This window comes from Trachypithecus francoisi, unplaced genomic scaffold, assembly GCF_009764315.1.
Source record: "Trachypithecus francoisi isolate TF-2019V2 unplaced genomic scaffold, Tfra_2.0 Lachesis_group2, whole genome shotgun sequence".
Lineage (NCBI taxonomy): Eukaryota > Metazoa > Chordata > Mammalia > Primates > Cercopithecidae > Trachypithecus > Trachypithecus francoisi.
This window is the reverse complement of record NW_022681465.1, coordinates 21,393,863-21,420,446: the sequence shown is the minus strand read 5'-3', so window position 1 is coordinate 21,420,446 and position 26,584 is coordinate 21,393,863. Positions and strand designations below refer to the sequence as shown.

General features: G+C 34.1%; 1 long non-coding RNA gene across 1 annotated transcript; it reads right to left on the bottom strand.

The window, feature by feature from the left end:
• Window positions 1–4,480: 4,480 nt before the first annotated feature.
• On the bottom strand, window positions 4,481–23,111 carry LOC117064401. Its single transcript, XR_004429439.1, has 3 exons — window positions 23,078–23,111; window positions 21,455–21,623; window positions 4,481–5,594 (listed from the first exon to the last, which is right to left on the bottom strand). It is a non-coding gene; the product is annotated as an uncharacterized LOC117064401 (long non-coding RNA).
• Window positions 23,112–26,584: the final 3,473 nt, after the last annotated feature.

The window sequence follows — 26,584 nt, the reverse complement described above, 5'->3', positions numbered from 1 at the left end:
CTCTCATTCTAATATGTTAGGACATTTCTAGATTTGTTCTTCATTTCATCAATAATTTCAGTTACATTTTTGCCAATGCTCTAAGTTCATTTGTCCATGTCCTGTATCTCACTTGCTTTGAAACAGCTTAACTCCAGGAGAACATGATAGAACATACTGGAACTACCATAAATCTATGAATAGCAAATTCACAGAGGATTTTAACTCTATCTGACTCTTCTCTTGCTAGCTCAGTCACTTGAGTTGTCTTCCTAATTGTCTCTCTTCACATATCAGAAACCCATAATCTATGATCCCACATCATAACCACCCCAGTATGTGATACAATCCTTTCCCTACCACCTTCTCAGAGACCACACAGTCTATTGCTCCTTATCACTTTTAGATGGTTAACCTCTTCCTCTGACACAGAGACTTACCATCTGTTTTTAAGCATGTTCAGGTGGCAAGGAAAAAGCTGTTACTGTATTTTTATTTCTCACCTCATCTCAACAACAAAACTTACCAAGAGTTCTTTACATTTATTGATTCCATTTCCACAATTCCATTCTTATCTAGTGGCCATAGATATTGGGCCATCATAACAAATTTTGTGGAGAGTAATAATTATAAAATAAATGGATGTGGGAAGGGGTGGTGTTTTGTTTCCAGTTTTTTTTCTTATTTGACCTTTGTCATTATTCATTAATATTCAGCATAAACTCTAACATGAAGCATTCCTTTCTTTTTCTTTTTTCTTTGTTGCTAAGATGTCATCTTCATCACGTGTCCCTCCTACTCCTTGGATCATTCCCTCTCCGTCTCCTTTGTAGAGTCACTCTTATTCTATGCACAGTCATTGAATGCTCACTTCTTTGCCCTCTCCCTTGCCACTCTATGTAACCAACGGGCAATCTCAAACACAGACCTTCACTGTTAATCTATATTATGTGACTCACAAAATTAAATTTCCTGTATATCTTAGGCCTCTCTTTAAAACCTCAGGCCCACATATACAATTTATGTTGCGACAGTTTCCCTTAGAAATCTGCAAATCATCTTAAGCTCACAAGGGGATAATTTAGTCCACATTGCTCCCATTTGTAACAGGTCCCTTTTCAGTGTTTCTTATTCCACCAGGTGGCACCCTACATATCCCTTCATGAAAAACAATATTTCGGATTATTCTTAATACCTATCTCCCTCCCTCTTATTCCATATTCAATCTACCCTCATGGCTTGCTGATTTTTTCCCACGTATTATACAAATATGTCCACTTGTCATCTCCTCCATTCACCGTTCATGTCAAAGCTACATTTGTACATGAACTATTAATATTTCCTTATCTTTATAACTAATCTCCCAATTCCTCATTGAACTTTTCCATTTTAAATTACACGCTGTAACCAGGGTAATAATTATGAAATTCAAGTCTGCCCTTCACCTAAGTATTATATCATTTCAATGACCTCTCTTTGCCCCAAGGAAAAGATCACGATTCTTAATAAAGCCTGGTAGAGACCTACCCTGCTAGCTTCATTTTAAACTCAGGCTAAGCTACCTAATAACAAGATGCAATTATTTCTGTTCTGCCCTAATGACCCCATGGGGAGTTTGGAACATTACATGAGACTGGCTCTTCCCACACACCCTAAAGCAGAAGAAAAACACAAACCGCGTTTTCTTTACAGACTGTAGTTTAAAAGTTTTTGTCCATAGTGACAGGAAGAAAGCCAGTGGCTCTGATATATCACCTCTTACCACTCTTTTCCTCATTCACTTTCTGTCTCCCTAAACTAATTACTTTCTTTACTTTTCTTCAAGATACTTACACGAGAACATTTATTCTTCCATCTTTAATTTGCACAGACTTTCATCCTCCTGGAAATATGGTAATATAAAGGATAAAATAAACCTAATTTTCAGGAAGTAAAATAAAAAAGGAGTCAATGTTTTTTAATATATTATGTGAATTACTTCCACCTTTCCAATATTCGAGCTGTATTTGATTAAGCCTATGAATATAATACAATGTCACATGTACAGAAAGCATCTTGTTTTACTCAAGACTTAAATAGTGAAATCAACTAAGAGGCATCTTTTAGACTGAAAAAACTGATTATTGAAGCTCTCACTAAATTTGTAGAAGCAATGTTTTAATAGAGTTTTTATGGTCAATCAATGGTAAATATTATTGCCATTAGATTTTTCTGTTAATTATAGTTTTACCTATGATCGTGTATCATCTCCATTTAAAAATTACCCTAAAACTTAATGGCTTAAAATAACAAATATGTATCACACAATTATAGAAGTCAGGAAAATGATGGATTTGGGTAGGTGGTTCTGACTTGAGGTCTTTCACGAGTAAAGGTTGCTGTCATGTTATTGACCCAAGTTGCATCCCCTGAAGCCTTTAACTCGTTTTGGAAGGTCCATGTCTTAGTTTGTTTGCACTGTCACTACAGAATACCATAGACAGGGTAGCTTATGAACAACAGGAATGTTTCTCATAGTCCTGGAGGGTGGATGGTACAAAATCAAGGTGTTTGCAGATTTGGTGTCTGGTCAGAGCCCATTTTTTAGTTCATAGATTGCCGTCCTCTAGCTCACATGGCAGAAGGGGCAAGGATGCTTTTCGGGGTCTCTTTTAGGGCACTACTCCCCGGCTGGGCGCGGTGGCTCACGTCTGTAATCCTAGTACTCTGGGAGGCCGAGGCAGGCAGATCACGTGGTCAGGAGTTCGAGAACAGCCTGGCCAGTATGGTGAAACCCCGTCTCTACTAAAAATACAAAAATTAGCCAGGTGTGGTGGCACGTATCTGTAGTCTCAGCTACTCAGGAGGCTGAGGGAGAAGAATCACTTGAACCCAGGAGGCAGAGGTTGCAGTGAGCTGACATGGATCCACTGCACTCCAGCCTGGGTGACAGAGCGTGACTCTGTCTCAAAAAAATAAATACATAAATAAATAAATAAAAATTAAAAAAAAAAATCAAGGCACTAATCCCCAACATGAAGACAGACTATCATCTACCAAAAGCTCTACCTCCTAATATCATTACACTGGGGGGTAGGATTTCACAAATTCAGAAGCATTGTAGTCTGCTTCTAGAATGTTTAATCATTTGACTGGATATCACATAGGATGCCTCTGTTCTTTATGTGAGCTTTCTAGAAAAGAAAGTTTGGAATTATTTGCATGGTGGCTGGGCTCATAGACAGTTGAAGGAGAGAAAGAGAGGGAAACACTAGTAAGGAGCAAAATAGTTCACTCAAAATTAAAACCCTAGCCTTCGTGACCTTGTCTCAGAAGGTAACATTCCAGTCCTGTGGTGGTTTATTTCTTAGAAGGGAGTCACTCAGCTTAGCCTGCCCTCAGGGAAGGAGTATGAAGCTCCACTTCTTAAACTGAGGAGAATAAACAAACACGTGGATATATTTTTTTAATGGTATTACAGCTCATGAACCCATTTAAACCCATTTTAGAACTTTAAAGAAATATTTTAAAACGGAATTTTCAGTTAAGCAGAATAAATTCCCAGTTGTGGAACAGTGCACTTTATTGCTGCAATCACACACATATACACACACGCACAGTGCAAACTCATACATAATCAAATCTATAACTTTATTACACAAAGTTTTGTGAGAGGAAAAATGCTTGACTTTTCAAAAGGGCTCATTTATTAAAAATAAAATTACCTTTATGTTCATTTTAGCTGCAACCTTTAAGTAATCAATGACTATATACTTGCTGTAATCATCCTTTAAAATTAGAATTATTGAAAAGCTTTATGATCACGGATGAATGAAAGAAAGTAGTATTGATTTGTGGCCAAGAGAGATGATCTCAAGCGATAAACAGATTTCTTTGAAGAAATCATTTTATTTTACTACTTTCTGACATTATTGAAGTAAGACAATTTTAAATAAATTCATCATGTTTTTAAATTTAATCACATATTATTTTATCATACATTAGGTAAAGTTTCAATCTAACTAACTCCTGGATAAAAAATGAAGTGTATCAATTTATAATTACAAATACCCAAATGGTAGAGGCATGCATATTTCAATGACATTTATAAATTTTATTTTGTTGTTTGTTCCTTGTGTTTGTTTTATTAATCAAATTAACTTATATAGCTATATGTATGCAAATGAGACAGATATAACCAGTTCTCTATAAGTAAGCATTATTTAATGGAGTCTTTCCTTTCACTAATGATCATCAGGATAGAGAAGTGAGTTGACATTTTCGGGCCATTAGGTTAATAGTTCCAGTAATTCTATTAATGTTTTGAGAGTCATAATATAAATGATTCTATGTGGCTTGAATTAGTGCATTTTCTTATGTAACAAATAAGAGGACAATTTTTAAAAGTGGTAATTACTATTTTAAAATATGAAAATTAAAAATAATAAAAGAATAGAGGTTGCACTTTGAGTAGCCATAACATTATCTTTAAACATATTTATTCTTCATTTCCTAACTTTTCCCACTTTTTGGCTAAATCATATGTTCTTTCTCTAACCTCACTATTTTATTACTCTTTGGGAAAGATTTTTATTATAAAATGTCTAAACAATCAAACCTAACACAAGATGAATATCTACACATTGCTATACCCTCTGGTCACTATTTTTTTCTTCTCTTTATTGCCCATTTCCCTGTTCTTGAAACATTCCAATTATTGAAAAGCTTTACGATCATTCTACTCTTCCATGACATTCTACTCTTACTTTCACTTTTCTCTCTCTGATTACTCATTTCCAGTTCCCTTGTCATCTTCTTGTCTTCCTACACCTGCCAATTAAGTTTGAATTTCCTCTGTATTTCATCTTATATCTCCTTTTCTTCTGCCAAATTCTCTCCTTAGTCACTCCCATGGTTTTATATCCCACTTATATTCAGGGGCTCTAGAATGTATAGCGCCAGGCCAAATCTATCTTAAGAACTTACTTTACTTAACCAATTACATCCGCAACTGCTCAGGATCATGTAACCCAGATCATCATTTGGCTCTTTTGTAGACCCATTTTTTCTTTTCCTGGAAGTCTATTTTGACACCTACATTCTGTCACTACCCACATTTTAGCATTTAGCCTTGTCAGTTTACTCTCACCCATATGTAACTCTATCCATTTTCTTCTCTCTCTTACGAACAGCATTTTGAGCCATCATGACCAATTTTGCAGTATCTTCTTAAATTAGCCTCCTGTTTTGCATTGAACATTTTCATCCCAGCAATTCCACCGATTTCATTCTCAAAATTAAGAGTTATATTTTTCAATAGCTGTAATCATTGAATTTCCATGCTTAAGAAAATGTTCAGAACAGTATCAGTGCATTTATAATAAAATTAAAAAACTTGACCCACAAATCTCTACTTGTCCTTCTAGTTTTATTTCATTTGTTTCTCCTCAATCTCTACATTCTGATCACCATGATCTTTTAATTCATCTGAAAGCTAAGCTCTCTCTTAATTTAGATTCTCTATACTTACCATTTTGTCTACTTAGAAGTATTTTCTTCCAACTTTGGATTGGTATTGCAAATCCATTGAGTAATTCTCATCTGAATTGTTTCTTCCTTGGGATGACTTATAAACACTTCCCCTTACAGCCGAATCAGAAGACCAGTATCAAAATCTTTAATCACAACCTAAATTTGCTTATATGTAATTATATGGTAAGAATCTCTTTGTCTTTATAATTATTATTCATTTATCTTTTTTTTTTAAAAAAAACTCTTTTATGTGGTGATGCTAAGCTCCATAATGTTGGGCTTGTTATCTGTCTCAGCTGTCTTCCACACCTACCACAGTACCTGCTACATAGATGTATTCAATATATATTGTTTGAATTAGTAAATGATGAGCAAGCATGTACTTTTGTTCTCTTTCATTACAGTGTTAGAAATGCTATTACAGCATTAGAAAAGATAATCAGAAAGAAAATTTAATAGATCACCAGAAAAAACCCCAAGATTTTTAGGTAAATGAGCCTATAAACACAGGTGCAATGGATTTGTAATTTACCAAGAAATAGGTTTGTCATACCTAGAAACCAAATGTATGAACATGTTTTTATGTATTAATAACTTCATTTTCCAAAACGCTCTACTTTATATGAGACAATTATTGGTGGAAATACCATTTGCTTCTAGGCTCATTGGTTAAACATCAAGTTAAAAACCTTTGTATGACACATAAAATTGTGGTGACTGCTTAACTTTGCAACTGTAGTGCTCCTGAAATGCTCATCTAACCATTCTGTGTTCCAGACCTACAAAACTTAGATGATGCTAAAATTGTGTATTATTTAATTGTTTACAAAACTTAGATGGTGCTAAAATTGTGTAAAAATTGTATATTTCTTCTACAACTAACTTCTGATAAAAAGGGGGCAGAGAAGGTTAACTCTCTCCCTCTTTAGCTTTATTGGCTTAGTGAATTTCCTCAAAACATAATTTAAGTGCTACATTTTTCCAGAGTTTTAATAGGGAAATAAAAACCGCAATAGGTATCTTAAACAGAAATTGCATTTCATACATATGCAATAGGAAAAGCTAAAATAACTAAAGTATGGTTGTAACTGTGGCATGGAGGAAGGTTTTGAGTTATTGAATTCAAAGGCATACAATCATTTCTGTAATCCTGGGTCAAAAAGATGCTCCTACTATTAAAACTTTAAGCTTCTTATGCCCATGAAACTGGTGATTAGGCACAAGGATATTGAATCCTGCCACTTCCACTACTTCTGAACTATTGTCTCCATGATTTCACTTGCCAGAATCAACAATAGCAAGACAGGCTTTGATCTTTTCCATTTTTCTAAGTCTGATTCATATGCAAAAAATGGATAAGTGGTCTAAGCTGCATTCATAAAACTGGCTCAAAGGAAGCTGCATTGCTTGTTTTGTTTTGTTTTAATTTTCTAACCTCTTCAACTTTAAGAATAGTGGAATGAAGGTTGAGGAAACCTGTCCACACAGTCTACCACACACTTTCCATGAAAGGTTCCCCAACACCTCCAACAAAATAATGTAAACACATTCTGGAACCTATATTACTCTCACACCATAACACTTCCCACACTTCCCACAATACTTTTGCTCTTCAAGGGAATATCCTTCCAAAACGTGCTGCTATCTCCTGAGCATTATTCATCTATCAAATTTCCCCATCTATTATAAGGTCTTCCAATTGTTGATAAATGTATTTTAAATTATTAAAATACATTTTAATAATTGTATTTTAAATTATTAAATATATAATAAATGTATTTTAAATTATTAAAATTCTGAACTAATGGGTAATCAACTGTACAATCCAAATTGCTGATTCACACACAGCTGAAGTCCCTCCTCAAAACTTCTGTAATACATGTAACTTAGGCAAGTGGTTGGGTCATTACCATATATTACTTTATATTTTTGTTTATCAATATATGTGATTACAGTTATGCTTATGTTAATTTAATATGTATATGTTAACTTTTATACATATGTACATTGTATTATTTTGTTATATAGCACAGCATTTTGTGCTCATAAAGTGACTGATAATAATAAGCTGCATACTTTGGGAAGCATTGCAGGTTAGTGATACAGTTTTTTTTTTTCCCCTGCAGCCTGGCAACCTCTTTAGTCATTCACTAAACCTCTCTCAGCTTCAGTTTCTTCATCTGCAACATAGAGCAAATAATAAAACTTAACTCAGATGCTTCCGGTGTGAAATAATACAGAGTAAATGTGCCACCAAATACACACCAATGGCATGATTGACATAACTCATTGCTAATCTTCCTGAAATGATTCAAAGTATTTTCCAGACAAGCACACACTGAGGGAATTCATTGCCACTGAACGAGTCCTATGAGAAATACTCAAAGGTGTCCCAAACACAAAAACGAAAGGTCAACATGCATCATCATCAAAACACAGGAAAGTAGCAAAGTCACAGATCTTGTAAAACAATCACACAAAGTAGGAAGAGAAATCAAATAGCAACACAACAGATTTCCACCAAACCACAAAGACAAAGAGACAGAAAGAAAAGCAAGAAACAACAACAAAATAACCCCAAAGAACTTATAAAACAAGCAGAAAACAAACAGCAATATGGCAGAAAGAAAACCTCATGTATTAATATTAACCTTGAATATAAATGAATTAAACTTTCCACTTAAAAGATATAGATTGATGTTGGGCCAGGCACGGTTGCTTATGCCTGTAATCCCAGAACTTTGGGAGGCTGAGGTGGGTGGATCATGAGGTCAGGAGTTTGAGACCAACCTGGCCAACATAGTGAAACCCTGTCTCTACTAAAAATACAAAAATTAGCTGGGCGTGGTGGCCAGCACCTGTAATCCCAGGTACTTGGGAGGCTGAAGCAGGAGAATCGCTTGAACCTGTGAGGCGGAGGTTGCAGTCAACTGAGATTGCGCCACTACACTTCATTCTGGATGACAGAGTGAAACTCCATCTAAGAAAAAAAAAAAAAAACAAAAAGGAACGAACTAAAAAAAATCCAAAAATAGGCTGCTTACAAGAAATGTATAGACATATATAGATGGAAAGTAAAGAGACATATAGATTTAAAGTAAATGGATGAAAAATGATACTCCATGTAATGGAAACTAAAAGCAAGCAGGAATAGTTATATCGAGTAAAACAGAACTTAAACCTAAAACAGTATAACAATGACAAATGAGGCCATTACATAATGATAAAGGGATCAATTCAGTAAGAGGATATAACAGTTCTAATCACATATGCCTCCAACTCTAGAGCACCAAGATTCATAAAATAAATATTACTAGATGTAAAAAAGGAATAGACAGCAATACATTAATAGTGGGGGACTTTACCATCTCACTCACAGCATTAAACATATCACCAAGACAGAAAACAAATAAACAAGCATAAGACTTAAATTCAACTTTAGACAAAACAGACCTAACTGATATTTACAGAAAAATTTTACCCAGCAACTACAGGATATACATTCTTAATAAAACTGCAATTTCACCCAACAATCCCACTACTGGATATCTACCCAAAGGAGAACAGATAATTATATGAAAAAGATATCTGCACCTATATTTTTATCTCAGCACTATTCACAATAGCAATGTATCCGTCAGTGGATGATCAGATTAATAAAAGTAGCATATGTGCAGTCTAGAATACTATTCAGCTATAAAAAATAAAATCATGTCTTTTGCAATGACATGGATGTAACTGGTTATTATTTTAAGTGAAACAAATCAGACACAGAAAGACAAATACTGCACGTTCTCACTTATAACTGGAAGCTAAATACTGTACACACATGGATGTAGAATGTGGAATGATAGACAAAAGAGACTTGGAAATTTCAGGAGGGTGGGAGGAGGGGATGATGAGAAATTATGTAATGAGTACAATGTACATTTTTCAGGTGATGTATATTCTAAAACCCTGACTTCAACACCATGTACTTTATGAAGGTAACAAAATGATATTTATATCCCATAAAGTTACACAAACAAAAATTGCTTTCTATACTTACTTTAGCCAAGTTATTATTAGGCTCAACATTCAGCACTTTACTTAAATTTTCTATAGCTTGCTGGACCTGTTTTTGATATTTTTATATAGCAGTGTGGCACAGAAATGCTAATATTTACCAAAATAATAGTTATATTTTTAATAAAAAATTAATTCTACAACTAGAATCTCAGGATGGAATGCAGACTGTTACAAATTTATCTAGCTCTGTTAGGAACCATACAAAATAACTTCAATGAGGGACTTAAGGGAAAGGATGCTGGTCAAAGTGATATTGAAAATGAGTGCACTCTCTTAAGATGAAAGGCAAAAGAAACTTGTACAAGGCATTTAATCTAGTTGATAAATATGTTCTTCTACCAAGGGCAGGTTATCAATCTGGTATAGCTATACATGTATACTGGCAGTGAACAATTAACTAAATAGATGTCAGATGGTCAGAGTCAGGATTTTTATTGTTGGAGTGGGGGTTGAGAGATACAGGAAGGTAGTGATGCTTGTGGGACTAGGTTAGAGGTAGTGACATCAGTAAGAATCCATGTTGAGCTTAGTGTAGACATAGATGGTGATATGGTTTACATTTTTGTCCACGCCCAAATCTCTTGTCCAGTTTTGATCCCCAGTGTTGAAGGAAGGGTTCAATGGGAGGGGATTGGATCATGGGGCAGATTTCCTCCTTGCTGTTCTTTGATAATGAGTGAGTTCTCACACAATCTGGTTGTTTAAAAGTGTGTAGCATCTTCCCCTTAGTTCTCTCCCTCCTTCTCCAGCCATGTAAGATATGCGTGCTCCCCCTTTGCCTCCTGCTAAGATTGTATGTTTTCTGAGGCTTCCCCATCCATGCTTCCTGTACGGCCTGTGGAACTGAGAGGCAATTAAATCTTTTTTCCCTATGAATTACCTAGTCTCAGGTAGTTCTTCATAGCAATGAGACAATGGACTAATACAGATGGTTACATATAGAAATATTTAAAGATATCTGCCTATACATGTGTAAGAATATACACATATATTTCTTCACTCTCTCAGGTTAGAGAGCTATGAAAAAATGATACTCCCTTAGCTATAAGTACACCTAGCACTTAAATATTGATTTCTTATATAGAAAGAAGGGCATCTGTGAAAGTGGCTGATTTTAAGAATGAGGAATAAAATACACAAGATGAGCCTGGAACATCCTGTAGTGCCAGAAATTATGAAAATACTAACAAAAACCTATTTGTCAAACAAGCACAGGGGCCAAGTGAAAGACCTTTCAATTACTGGAATAATTTTAGCAACACAATAAATTAAATAGTATTATATTTGGATTATACCAAAAAATGTAATTATCCTTAGTCCATATTGATATCAATGAATGATTGAATAAATAAATGATGAGATAGAAGAGACAAATATCCTCTGCGAATAATTTACATATGTATTACAAACTAAAGGAAGCAGCTCAGCTCTTAAAGACATCTTCAGTAATGCTACACACTGAATGAACTTTCCAAAGATACTGTCACAGTTCATCTATTCCAAGACGCATACGTTTCATATTTTCATATCTCCTGAAAATATGATGCATTTTACAATTCAGTGGTATGTCTTAGTTTAATTAACCATAATGCTACTTACTTGCTTAATGGGACATAAAATAGTGCATTATAAAATCTATGGGCTCTTGGACTCAAGAAAATACGATAGAAAGGAGTTTATGTTAGAGTCTGCACACTGACTAAAGATCAGAGCAGAAAGCAGATTCTAGGAACAGTCACATTTGTGGCAGTCACTGGTCTTGGCATGCAACAAAATTCAAAGTAAATAGTGGTAAGGTGGGAAATGGACACAGCTATGTAGCTAGAATCAGAAGTCTTTGAAATCAAAACATCAGGAGTCAAACCATTTAGGGGCAGTGGGACTGACATGGTGACAGTGGGTCTGATCAGATAAAACCTTTACAAAGAAACAGTAGCTCTCAGACTCACCTCCTGAGACAGAGTTTTTCTGAGGGGAAAATGAGTAAGTTTCTACAGTAACATACAGTACTTTAACATACAGTAAGATATAGTACTTAAAGCCCTGACCTCTCCAGTTCGCAACATATCTTTCTTGATGGGCATCTAAATGTCATCTTTTGGTCTTATTTGTGTGTTTTTCTCATTTAAATTCTAAGAGCAATGAATGACAACGGGGTGAGCCTCCAAAGTGTGTTCATGTCTTAGAGTGTCCAGAAGCCATATAGGGAGTGTACAGGTTTTCATTTCATGCCAGGGACAATGTTTCTCTTTATTGAGCTAATGACAAGGTATGGGCCTCAGAATATGTACACTTTGAACATATTTGCATCTTTCCTTTAATTAACTGTGAAATCTATGAGACTAACGAGAGAAGAAAATTGATGGGTAGTCGATGGAAGAATTTTTTTTCATTGTCATATCTTCAACTTTCCTGGGATATAATAAGAGATGCATAGTCAATTGAGTATACTTGAAATGTATGATGTGGTCAAATTTAATATGTATGTATATACTTTTGGAAATACCACTACACTCACAACCATCATTATGAAAAGTTTTCTTGTGCACCTCAGTAATCAATCTCTCCCTCCACGCTGTCTCCAGGCAGCCTTGATTTTCCATCAAGTAACATGAGTGAGAAGAAGAAAATTTTTGTTGTATGCCATTGAAATTTTGTGGTTGTTCACTTTTTGGAAACTCTTTGGAATTTTCTTTCTCATATCTTTATTAACATATAACGTGTTTGTTTGGCATACTTTCAGATAATGTGAATAATATACTCAGCAACTGTTTTGTGCTGGGCTTCCACTTAAGCTTTCAAGATCATATGGATTTTTGTAGTTTTATATGTTGTGCTTGGCATCTTAAGCTCACTATCTACATACTGCTTCTTAAATCCCAAACCCTAAAGAGGTTCTGAAGATTCCAAACAATGACTTGAAAGCTTACAGTTAAAAAAAAGCTCAAGATAACTCATATTTTTGTGACTTAGCACACTTGAGAAAGTATTTTTAAGCTCCTTCCTAAATGAAGGATTATTTAGTCTTGCAGTGTCCATAATTTCTTAGGTCACTTATGGAACTCTCAGATTTGTCTGTAACACCTTATAATAACTTCCAGAACTATTCTAAAACGTAGATTTACTTTATCACATTTTCTTCTAACTTCTACTTGCCCTTGTTATAACAATCTTCATTCATCTTTTGCACTTATATTTTCTCCTTTAAAATTCAATCTCTAGGTCCTCTCTCATAATTGTGCTTAAAATTCATCCTGCAGTAGTGTTAGAGCAGGGTTTCTCAAAGTCTTTGTGGAGAGCTATCATGTACATCTAAGATGACTGGCAGCATCCCTAGCCTCGACCACCAGATGCCAGTAGCACCCTCTCTTTCACAGTTTTTTATCAGAAATATCTGTACACATTGACAAATGTCCACTGGATGGGAAGAAGAATGTGGGGTGTTAAATTCCCTTTTTTGAGACCCACTTGCTTAGAATGTATTTACTAAACACCTATAATTGAAAATACCTTGGCAAAATCTCCCAAAATTTTCTCTCAAAATAACTGTATACACAACATCCTAAGTTATACTAATGAAAAAATCTATGAAAAACTCTATATGATGATATTTAGATATTAAAGTCACTATATTAAGATAATTATTAGGATAATGTGCCACTAATTCCAAATCGTCACTGCTTTCATGTAGTGCCTGCTCCATATTGTCTTAATGATAATCCTTAATATACACAGCCTGACATAGTTATTGATGTGAAAGTTTTTGTTTTATTTTCAACAACACGGTCTCAACCAGGGGTGATTTTGACTACCAGGGACCATTTGTCAATGTTTAGAGACAATTTTAGCTCTTACTACTGTGGGTAGTGGAGTGTGCTATTCACATCCAGTAAGTTCAGGCCAGGAAAACTGTTAAACCTCCTATAATACAAGGCTACAGCCCACAACAAAATTATCAGGTTCAAAAATATCAATAGTATTGAAGGTGAGACAATTTCTAGGGAGATATTATACCTTGATATTCTCATTTAATATGCTGGTAATGTAATCCAGCATTTTTCCGAAAATGAGAATAGCCTGGTGGCCTTAAATGTCATTGTTTTACTCTTATTTACATTGGACTAAAGAATGAGATCAAATGCAGCTGAATAATTTGGATATTTAAAGTAATAACATTTTTCACTAACGCACATAGGCTTAATACCTGGGTGACAAAATAATTTGTATACCTATTTACCTGTAGGTTTACCTATATAACAAACCTGCACATATACCCCTGAACTGAAAATAAAAGTTAATAAATAATTAGAGTAATTACATTTGTTTATAAATTAAATACATTTGGAAATGGAAAATATTGTTGAAAATATTCTAAGAATTTTAAATTTATACATTAAAGTAAAAATAATCTGAATATTATTACTAATAGAAAATCTCTCTCTTGATCTCAAATTCCAAGTGGAATATGTTTAGACTATCTCTAGCAATAGCTAACAGAATAAGATTTACAAACCCTGATAGATCATTTTTCATGCCTGTGTCATTTTAAAATAAATTGATGGCTGTTAAAACTTAATTTAGTTTGAGTCTCTTCTGGATCATATATATGGTTTTACAGACAGCCATGTTCAATTAAATTGTAATATATAATATAAGAAATATGCCAGATTTAAAGTAAGAATCTCTTTTAAATACTCTGATATTCAAAAATCTTTATCAGTTTTGCTAAACTAAGGATTTTAAACAAAACCTTTTAGTTAAAAAAGCATTGGTCTCAATAGTAAATCTGCCAATATGAATTGCTGCATTTTATTTTTGCATTTTCTAAAGTACATCCATCAGAGGAATTAGATATAAAATCCTGCATGCAATCTAATATTAGATGAAAAGTTTAAACTACCAATGACACAATACGGATGCACAGAGGAATGAATTGATTTTTATGTTATTCTCAAATTGAAACTCCATCTTTTTATAAGTAAATTAAATTTATAATAAATCCAAATAGTGATAGTTTAAATCACTTTTGACAGTAGGCTTTCAGTTTCTGATGCTAACAATGGCATAATTATGATTTGTTGAATAACTTTAAAGTGATCAGATAAGGAGATAATTAGGGTCTGCAGTAGTTAGAGAAAGAAAAAGCAGAAATATTTTGATATTGCATACTCAATATGGCACATTCTGTGTCATAGGCTTTAATATCAGTTGTCTACTCTCTTTGAAAGGAGTACATTTTGACCTAGACCAGTTTATTTGTTCATTTTTGTAATAATTTTTCTTCATTCTCTTTGACACATCGGTTAACCTAAAATTATGTGTTATTTACATTGACTAAAAATCACAGTCCTTCAGTTTGGGGCTGCCCACAGGATTTGTTTGTTTGTTTGTTTTGCTTTGGCTTACTAAATAATCTTTTATTGGAGTGAAAACAGCAAAGCTAGTGAAGATATATAAATCAATGCCAAAAAGAAAGGAGACAGGACTACTTAGATGCCATTATCTTCTGTTACTGCCATTGGATAGAAGGCAGACCTTGTCATTTTTTAATCAATTGTATACTTCATACATATGATACAACAAATATTTTTACTTATAAGATTATACATAGAGTTTTTATGATTCCTTTGTGAGTGTGAATTATATAGCTGTCCCTAAAAGGTAATTCAGAACAGAAAGGTTTTATTTTTAATTACATAATTTTCTTGCCCAAGTTATATGGATTCATAGGTTATAGAATGCATATTATAACTTAATATATATTTTTTGCATTTTAAAATTTACTATATAATTTATTTGTGAAACCAAATTTGATATACAACTATGTAAACCATTAAATAGGATCTGGATTAAAATCATCTTAACAGACAAATCCAAAAACACTGCGTTTATTATTTCTATTTCTAATGTTACCTGCAGGTTTAAACTCCCCTAAGTAATTGACTCTATCTATTATGTTTGTATTTTGAAGCATTACTCTATATTGTAACAAAATGAAAAGTGACACAATTAGTTTTAGATATGTACACAAACATTTTCAGTTTTAAAGAAGGAAATATAAAGTTTTGAAGTTTAAAAAAGTAAATTTTATAATATTTTCTCCAATAATTTCCTACTCATATTCCCATTGCTTAGTTTCATTAATTTTTACAATAACATTTGACATATCCAAGATATATTTCCAGGTTTATTTTCTGAATGAATTGCTAGGATCTTAGATGGGTTTATCATTTCACACAAGGTGCCAGTGCTTGATAATTGATTGTGTGTATACCTCATTCTTTAGACTTTTAAAATCAATACCCACACTTCCCCACGAAAAAGAGAAAGTGAAAACAACTAATAGTGGATTTCTATATTACGAAAACTCATTTGCAATAGGACACTACCATAGGTCAAATGGATGAATGCATAAATAATGAATGGATTCATATTTTTTATATAATCATGTGCCACATTACAACGTTTACATCAATAAGAGACAGCATGTAAAACAATGGCCCATTAAGATTATTATAGGGTTGAAAAATTTCTATCACCATTATAGATGGCTCACTCTATGTTGTTTGCACAGTAACAAAATCACCTAACCGCACGCTTCTCAGAACATATCCTCATTGCTAACTGACACAAGGCTATATTTTATTTATTCATTATTTTTTTTTTTGAGATAGAGTTTCGCTCCTGTTGCCCAGGCTGGAGTGCAATGGCACGATCTTGGCTCACCACAACCTCCGCCTCCCGAGTTCAAGCGATTCTCCTGCCTCAGCCTCTCCAGTAGCTGGAATTACAGGCATGCACCACCATGCCCGGATAATTTTTTGTATTTTTAGTAGAGACGGGGTTTCTCCATGTTGGTCAGGCTGATCTTTAACTCCCGATCTCAGGTGAGCCGCCTGCCTCGGCCTTCCAAAATGCTGGGATTACAGGCATGAGCCACCGTGCCTGGCCTATTTTATTTAATTATTGCTTAAATATTTGTTGAGAAAAATCTGCTAAGTATTAGGATAAAAGAGATTAATAATAAATTAATGATTAAATGCACCATGATCAATCTTATCATTGAAGTCTATATGCTACATTTGAATTACATAATAAAGGTGGAGATTAATCACCCCAACTTACACAACAGTATACAGAGTGGATCAACAGATAATTACATAATACAATACAGTTTGTAACCTGCAAGATGCATTAGAATTAATTAGAATCAAACCATATTTGAGACTTTGGTTTAATGTGAAAGACCTATTGACATAGATATAGCCAGGACATTTCTATTGTCTTATAATTTTTTTTTTTTTTTTTTTTTGAGATGGAGTTTCACTCTTGTTGCCCAGGCTGGAGTGCAATGGCATGGTTTCAGCTCACTACAACCTCCACTTCCAAGGTTCAAGTGATTCTCCTGCCTCAGCCTCCTAAGTATCTGGAATTACAGGGGCCTGCCACCACACCAGGCTAATTTTTGTATTTTCAGTAGAGACGGGTTTCACCATGTTGACCAGGCTGGTCTTGAACTCCTGACCTTAAGTGATCTGCCCTCCTCAGCCTCCCAAAGTGATGGGATTACAGGCATGAGCCACTGCGCCCGGCTTGTCTTTATAAATCTTATAGAAATATTTAACTTTTAAAATCAACTATATACAATTAAGACTTTGATAAAAGTAATTAAAAAGTAAAGCAATGAAAAAAGCAATTTTTAAAAACATATATGAATGACTGAAAGCCAGGAGTAAAATTAAGAATTGTATTAAAATATCAGTATTAAAATTAGCTATATAAATATTTAATTAATGCAGCTAAAATGTTAACAAACAAAATTTACCAAAGAAAAGTATGTTAACATTACTGAATCATCTTAAAATCTTATTAAAATTTAAAGTTCTTCTAAACTGAAATTATATCACAGAAAAAAATAATGTCACATTAAAAAGCTTAGGATTAGAAATACATAATTATTTTTAAATATAGTCTTAATATATATTAATCATATTTCATTAATGTCTTATTATTTCTCGAATAAACTTTCTTCATGATACTATTTAAGTGCCACGTTCTATAATAATATGAAAAACAAGCATACAAAATGTGGCATATAGTAATTTATAGCTAGTACAGCACATCTTTTATCTCTTTATAACAAAAACATAATTTGTAAATTAATATAACACTAAGTCCCACATTGTTTTTTTTTTGTCAAAGAACTATCTCCTTGAAAACCATCATCCTCAGAAGCATCTGTAACTTAAAAGACCTTAGAAACTCTAACAATTGTAAATGCATTATAACTTAAAGAGATACTATCTTCACAGTAGAGGCTAACAGGTTTATACCTACTGATAGCTGACAAGTATTATAGGAATCCTGGCAGGCAAATTGTTGCATAAAAATTATGTAACTTACTAACTGTAAAATAACCTTTAGAATTTAGAATCAGTCAAATAAGTAGAACAGACAGTTGTTATCAAAGCCATATAAATGTCTGTAAAAATTATTTTTTGCTACCCTCATTTTATCTCTGAAGAGACATCTTGCAAAAAATGAACAGACACATATAAATACCTAATTACAAGCAGAGTTAAGATTAAAATTCAGCCCCTTTAGGGGTGGGACAGAAATCAGTACAGCAAAGAATATTTTGGTGCAGGTAATTTGTTTCAAATGATTCAACCTTCAACATTACTTCACTTAAATTTTTGCAAACTTTCTGCTACAATTTAAGCATATATACATATGAGACTAGACATATGACTTTGTGTCGTGTGTAAGCGGGGGCCAGGGCAGCTCTATTAAATGTTTACGTAAACCCCAAAGATGTCCTAAGAAATGCAGTTTGAAAAAACTTTGATGTGCTACAGCGCGGATTTTCTCAGACAGCAACAGAGCAGGCACTTGAATATAGATATATTCCTGCTTTCTACCTCCCTGTCAAAACAATAAAAAAGATCACAGACCTCTGGTTCTGGCCTCCGGGAACTGGTGGCTTCTTTAACCCACACTGCTGCTGCTGAATTCCATTTAGGTTCAGGGTTTATTTTGTATATGCCTTTGTATAAGCTAAATGCTGGTCTAGTTGAAAATCAACATAAAACAACCTTAATAGCATCTCATTTTCTTGTGACTTTACTTTTTTTGTTGTTTTTACTTTTGGAGACAGAGTCTTGCTCTGTCACCAAGGCTGAAGTGCAGTGGCATGATTACCGCTCAACCTCCAGGCTCAAGTGACCCTCCCACTTCAGCCACCTGAGTAGCCGGTACCACAGGCACACGCCACCACATAAGGCTAACTTAAAGAACAATTTTTTAAGATGGGATCTCACTATGTTGCCCAGGCTGGTCTTGAACTCTTTGCCCCAAGCAATCCTCCCACCTTGGCCTCCCAAAGTGCAGGGATTATAGGTGTGAGCCACTATGCCTGGCCTCTCTCATGACTTTAAACTTGAACATGATTTTGTGATGTGGCCAAGTTTAGGATCCCAACCAGCCTGTGATTACTGTGATTGCCACACAGATTCCCTCTTGTTCCATCTTTCATATTCCCTCTTCTCACTCTCATAACTGTGTGGATAGTAAAACAATTATCCAAATAGGTATGATATTGGCAAAGAAAGTCACAAAATGTTTTAATGAGCAAACACTTTGGGGATGGTAATAATCTTCTTTCTGCTACCTTCAGTGTCTCATTTAAGTATCTCTATATTCTTCTTTAAAAATTAGGAATATATCTTTCTTGCTCTTTTGTTGTTGTTGTTGAACACCAGAAGGGAATATTCCTTAATTCTCCAAAGTTAAGGACAGTACAGCACAATATTCCATTCAGCAGGTGAAGTCAGTATGAATGAACGCATTTCAATCAGCAAATTGCTGGTTTTGTTGCACATCCTAGTTATGACGTTTTATATAATTTGAAGGGCTCCCGTTAATTAAGGTATTTCTTATAAGCATTTAGAAAGATTTTTTTCTTGGCATGTGACTTGTAAATTTGTCCTGATATTTTCCCTTTGACAAGGTTTTGTGAATTGTAACTCAGCCACATAAGTGGCTCCTCATAATAAAGCCACATGGTATCCACTGTACACATATTCAACAAATCAAAGAAGTGGTTCTCAACATAATATCTAGAGGAGGTCCTTCTTGTTCACTTTCAATAACTATGTTGAAGAATAGATTCTAAAAAGCTATTACTAAATTTTCCAGTATGTTTTGAAATTTGTGTCCACAAATCTATAGATCAATAAATGTATAGAATAGAGCATAATAATCTAATTAATGGATTTAAGATGTCATCTAAGCAGTAATGAATGCAATAAATAGGACTTCTGAATTCAAAATCAGCTGCAGAGGTAATAATGCATTGCCACTAGAATTGTGTGCTGTGTTGTTAATAAATTAACAAAAACATTGGGGATAAAAAAAATCTGCAAATAAAACGGTGTGTCATGTGTGAAATATAGTCAGAAAAATGTTCAGATTTTATAATTAACAGAAAAATTATTGTTTTGATCATCTCCAGGGTTTAACAGACACTATTCATGGCATTTAGAAATGGCAAAAAACGCCATTTTTTGCCATTACTTTCAATAAAAAAGAGAACCAGCGTTTAGAAATCTAATTTCAGAAACTTAATAAAATGAGAATTTTTCCTCTTTTACACATAAGAAGCCTGCATAGTAAGTATTCTGTTGCTAGTACATAAGCTTCCCATTTTCTTCACAAACCTATACACTTACATTTCTCTTTTACTAACTTCAATGCATGACTTCTATCTTCAAGGCAATTTCATGCTTCTAGACACGATGTCTGCATTCCAGGACAGCAGCAGAAAGTATAGAAAAATAAAAAAGTCATACCTCCCTAATGAGTCAACTGCACTTAAGGAGCCATCCCAGAAGTTTCACACAGGTTATTATTATTATTTATTTTTTAATTATTATTATTTTTGAGATGAGTCTTGCTCTGTCGCCTAAGCTGGAGTGCAGTGGCGCAATCTCAGCTCACTGCAAGCTCCGCCTCCCAGGTTCACGCCATTCTCCTGCCTCAGCATCCCAAGTAGCTGGGAGTACAGGCGCCTGCCACCACGCCCGGCTAATTTTTTTGTATTTTTGGTAGAGACGGGGTTTCACCGCGTTAGCCAGGATGGTCTCGATTTCCTGACCTCGTGATCCGCCCGCCTCAGCCTCCCAAAATGCTGAGAATACAGGAGTGAGCCACCACGCCCGACCTCACACAGCTTATTTTAATACAGCTATATCCAGATGCAAGGGATGCTGGGAAATGTGGTATTGTGCTTAGCTAAAGTTGAGATTACGTTAGTGAAAATGAGACCATGCACATTGGAAGGTTAAAAGCAATCTCTCATGACAACAATAAAGAAATTGAATTAAAACTTTAAGCAATGTGATAAACCTATGGAATGTTAACAGGCAAAAATAGCAACATTAAAAATTGCAGTGAGGAAATAAGGTATGATTTGTTTGTAGATGGTTTGTGTGTCATTAAACACTGTTAAACACTGATAAACTCTTCTAATAGTGATGAAACGTATAAAAGAAATAATAATAATACACACTATGGCTAACAACATTCCATTTTGGCATATTTACTCTTGCTAAGTCTCTATGCTTATCATCAGAAATGTACAGTTTTGATAGCCTATGATGTCAACATGTTCAGTTTGATAGTAGAAAAGACATAACATGAAGACAAACCAATCAACAAATAAGAATAAAAACTGTTTAAAAAGAACAATATTATAAGAACATACGGATGTGATAATGTATTTGATAGTTTTATTGTTTTATAGTTTGATAATACATATAAATTTACTGCTCCTTCAATGTTAGAATCAATAGAATTACAGCAGAAGTAATTAAACAGATAAAGATCAAAATGTCACCTTTATCACTTACTGTTTGAAAAGTAGTCTAAGGCTGGTTTTGTAGGGTTGCTCCTATCCATCACCTGATGTGAACTTTCTCAGGAAGTTTCAGGACTACCCCAAAGAACCAGAACCTGCCCTTTCACTCTGTTGCATTGTGTGGAGTGCAGACCATCATGACTGCTCTCTACAAGAAAAAGAAAGGAAATGATTAAGAAACGCACAACAGTTTGTGAATTGAGAATTGCACAATAGGTATGAAATTGGTTAGCTTTCTAAAGTCACCAATCTCATAACTAGCACCTGTTCCCATGCAGTGAATGAGTAAAGGATGGACAGAGTCCATATGATTATTCTAGGGAAGTCCTTCTGAGTAGAAAGAGGAGAGTTTTGCAAACAGTTTTGTATAGTTGACTATTATCTATGCACTGATAATAAATAAGAGTTCCTAAAATTCTCTCTAGAACTCTAGGTAAATGAGATATTTCACTGCTCATGCTGTGTGACCTTCATATCCCATCTGCCTAGACTGTAAATATGCTTTCTGAATTTTAAAAGAATTAGTATACTATGCTTACATTAAGCAAAAAAGTACCCTTATTATGCAGGATCAAGTAACACTCTAAAGATTCATGTTTACAAAAAAACACTGATGATTCTATTTTATTATGTGTCTTCTAAAGAGAAAAATAATTGTGCTCTGCAATGTGATTTTACAATGTGCTATTCTAAATACCTTCATTTAAACAAGATCATTATGAAAATGTTTTGCATACAGAAATATATTTTGAATACTTTTTAAAAAAGATCACAAAGTATATGGTCTCTGTATGTGTTGAATTATTTTAATGCTTTCACTATAACAGGAATTCTTAGAGGATACGTATTTGCATAATGCTGATAATCCTTTTTCATTTCTGTTTGTGCTTTGGCTGTTGTTATAGCCACTGAAAGTAGTAATTATATGAGTTTATTATCCATGATTATCTTTAGATATATGTGCATTTTCTTTAATTAGAGTATAAACTCTAAATGATAAATAAAAAAGAAGTCACCTCTTGTCTCTTTGTACGATATTAAATTTTTTTTCTTATATCCAGAGTTTCCCAAATGCTTGTTGCAAAATTTTACTTCAGGAGTAGAAAGTGGCGAATCAATATAGTAAACTATGTTACAGGGAAGGAGACACAGGGTAAACTGTTTCCTTATCTTCTCTCCATATTTATGTGCTGCGCAAGCATAAATGGTAGCACTCACATGAACGAGTGGTTTTCAAGAATGTAGAATATTGTCATGAAAAGAAAAAACACTTTGAAACATCGAATTAATGTAAAAGCCAGAACTACTATCACTATTTTTTACATCCATAGGAGGGAAAATATTATTTTTAGATATAAAATTCCTTCTAACAATTGTCCCTATCATTTAACCAATATTTTGATAAAAGAAGGGAAAAATGGATATTCAGTCCAAAGATGGGCATGTATTCCCATGCCCAATCAGAAAACTTATGGATGTTCTTAAAAATAACAATTCATTCAACAAATAATTTTTAAATGGCTACTGAATACCTGGAAATGTTCTAGACACAGGGGCTATGCTAATAAACAAGAAAGAATTAACTGACAAGAATGTGCTCACCTACAATGAAACATCTCTTCATGGAGCTTGAGTTCTATTTGAAAAGACAGAGAACAAAAAAAATATTATTGCATAGAGTGTTAGTTATGTGTGAATTAAAAGACTGGTCAGTACTTGAGGGAGGGATGAGTGACAACAAATCTCACTTCCAGTTCTATTTACCTGAACAGATTAATTCTATTTTGTTTCGATGCAACAATAGTCCTATGGTTAACCAGATCCACTACACAAAGCAAACAATTTATAAAATGTATTTATTTCCCTATATTGCAAATCAATTTTAAGTGGATCTACAAATATACAATAAATAATATAAATTAGGGAACATTTGTTTCTAAGGTAATAAGCAGATTTGTTAATTTCACATAAATAATTTCAGAAGGAGAGCAAATGTAAAAATGTGTTTTAGACAGTGGAGATGCCATTTTATTGTAAGACTATTTATAATCAAAGGACAAAGTAATGAGCTTTCTATGTCAATGATCATCCTTCTCTATTTCAGCCAGTTCCGGACAAACCCGAGTCTTCCAAGTCTCTTCATATATCTGATCCAATAAAATCTACAATGAATTCAGTTATACACACACACACACACACACACACACACACACACAAAACTGCATTGAAATACTTTGCTCTAAGGAAGGAACATAGTGTATATACAACTTGTGTACTTGCTAAGTATGGAACGACTAGTCCTTTAACAACTGCATTTACTTTCTTTGACTTCTATCGTTGCTACCTACTCCTCAAAAATCTACTTAAACAACCAATAAATATATATGATGTTATGAGAGTTTTGGAAATAATCCCTAAAAATTTACATGGCTGCCTCTTTGTATTTGGCAGCTTTATTAAGTATCACCCATGGGAACAACCCCTGCAGAAGAATCAGAATATAAAGGATGTGAGCCCTGGGTTTCTCAGGCGCTGAAAGGACCTGTCAGAATCCTCCCAGGTAGGTCAAAATAGCCGGGCTTTATACCTCATCTCCATTCATGTTTGCATGTCAGGTACTCCAGGATGACCTAACATTAAGCCAGACAACTGTTACAGCTGAGGTAAACTTTGAAGGAGTTGAGAGCTGAAGGCTGCTTTGTAATGTTGCTCCTAGCAGCCAGGGGGGAAAAATCTTTTCTTGAAGAGCGATCTGTGACCATCACAAAATGATTTTTTTCTTAGCTCTTGTAAAATTGAAATCGTTTGCTTTTGAATTTTTAAAAATGATTCCTTTAAGATTCTTAATACCAAGATATCATAGGGTCCAGGAATTTTATAAAGAAGTATTTCTATTTATGTAATTTCACAAATTTCTCTATACATAAATCAACACTAACACATGCCTTTGATACCAACAACTTGATTGGTTTGTGAAAGAAATCTGTCACGCAAATACATCTTGCTGTTTTTAGATAAGTTCTAAATGTATTACCCAATCAATTAATTTTATTGTGTATCTCAATATTTGAGTTGATGTATAAGTTTCAGTAGAACAAACTATTTGACATAGAAATATTCTTTATCAAGGGAGAAGGAATACAATTTTAAAGTCACACCGAGTGACACATAGTTCTGAATGATTTATTGGCTGTCTGCCATTCTGAAATGGCTGCCAGTCACTGTTACATGTGACATCTTTCAGATAGTGTGAACTCTTTTAAGCAAGTACTTTTCACTATAAAATTACAGCTGAAGATCATGAAAAGTGTGGTGTTTATCTTCATGGGCTGAAAGACCTATTTCAACAGTCACAGTAATTCAGAAAAATAGTCTCAAGTCTAGTATTTCAATAATGTTCTTTTCATAGATTTTAGTCTTTAAAGACAATGCTTCACTCTTGCAGAAAATGACTTCTCTAATCATCCTGGATTTCAAAATTCTTTCCATTATTTAATATTTGAATCGCTGGCAGAACTTGGCATGAGGAGTAGAGAGCTGTCACCATGCAGCCAGTCATTTTTCTCGGTTTCCCATATGCCATGCCCAGCAATAGAGCATTTCTTAAGGGCTGAGGAATAGTAGCAGTGCTAAATACAGAGATGACATTAACAGGAATGAGAGGGTCCAAGCTGTTTTCCTAGACTGATTCTCATTCATCCTGAATCAAAACATTTTCCTATCATTATTGTAGATATTTCGCTTGTGGTATTATCTATCTTTTGGCAATGTTGATTTTTTTACTGATTATCCAAATAGGTAATGTTAATGGGAAAAAATCAGATATTAAGGGGAAAAAAATTGAAATAAATGTTAACCCAAGACAGTAACAATCCAATTAATTTATATGATACTTGAGGGATTGTGTCAATTATATTTTAAATGAAATTATAAAAATTCATCACCTGTGTTTTCTCCTATGATTATGTATTCAACTAAGGCACAATTGTAAATGGTTGTATTTGGTTGAATTTTTAGATTGTTTACAAGTTTTAGTGTTGCGGACAATAATAACGGGAGTTTCTCTGAAAATAAATTTAGTTTTTCTATAACCAAGGCATAAATATTCAATTAAATAAAATTAGCACAAATATTAAATGAGAAGTATATTATATATAAAATGCATAAATAAAATAAAATATCCTACACTGATCACTTTATGTCTATAGTTAACCTATTGATTCTGTGCACATTTGCATATGGGTATATATGCAATTTTATAAAACGAAGTATTCGTAGTGTACATAAATTTAGTAATTATTTTACCCCTCAAAAGTATATGCAATGAGTGACATTTATATATACATTTCATTAACCTGGAAGAAGAATGTTAGTCAAAAAAACTATGAATTTAACAATTTTCTGGTTAATTCCAATGGCTTCTGTTCGGGCGCGGTGGCTCATGCCTGTAATCCCAGCACTTTGGGAGTCCGAGACTGGCGGATCACGAGGTCAGGAGATCAAGACCATCCTGGTTAACATGGTGAAACCCCATCTCTACTAAAAATACAAAAAATTAGCTGGGCTTGGTGGCGGGTGCCTGTAGTCTCAGCTGCTCGGGAGGCTGAGGCAGGAGAATGACGTGAACTCGGGAGGCGGAGCTTGCAGTGAGTGGAGATCATGCCACTGCACGCCAACCTGTGCAACAGAGTGAGACTGTCTCAAAAAAAAAAAAAAAAAAGGGACTTTCAAAAAATGTCTTTAAAAATTTAATTCCATTTACTTTCTCATAGCAGAATATGAGAATGAATCTTTTTTGCTGCAAATTTGCTAGCAATAATTTTTTATTTTTATTATTTTAATTTTGTGAATTTGGGGAATGGACTCTCATTCTGTATAGATATCATAATACTAATTAGATTGACTCCCTCCTTCTTATTAACAGTGTGCATTTTTACCCTCAGTGATTCAGTGCATGGTGTAGTGCTATAATTCAAAATGAACATTTCAAAGACAGATTACGTGCTTCCAAATGCCAAATCATCACCAAATAGCTCTGTGGCATTAAGGAAATTTCATAACCTTTTAGTGCCCCAGTTTTGTGGAAGAATGGTTAGGAGTCTATGGCAA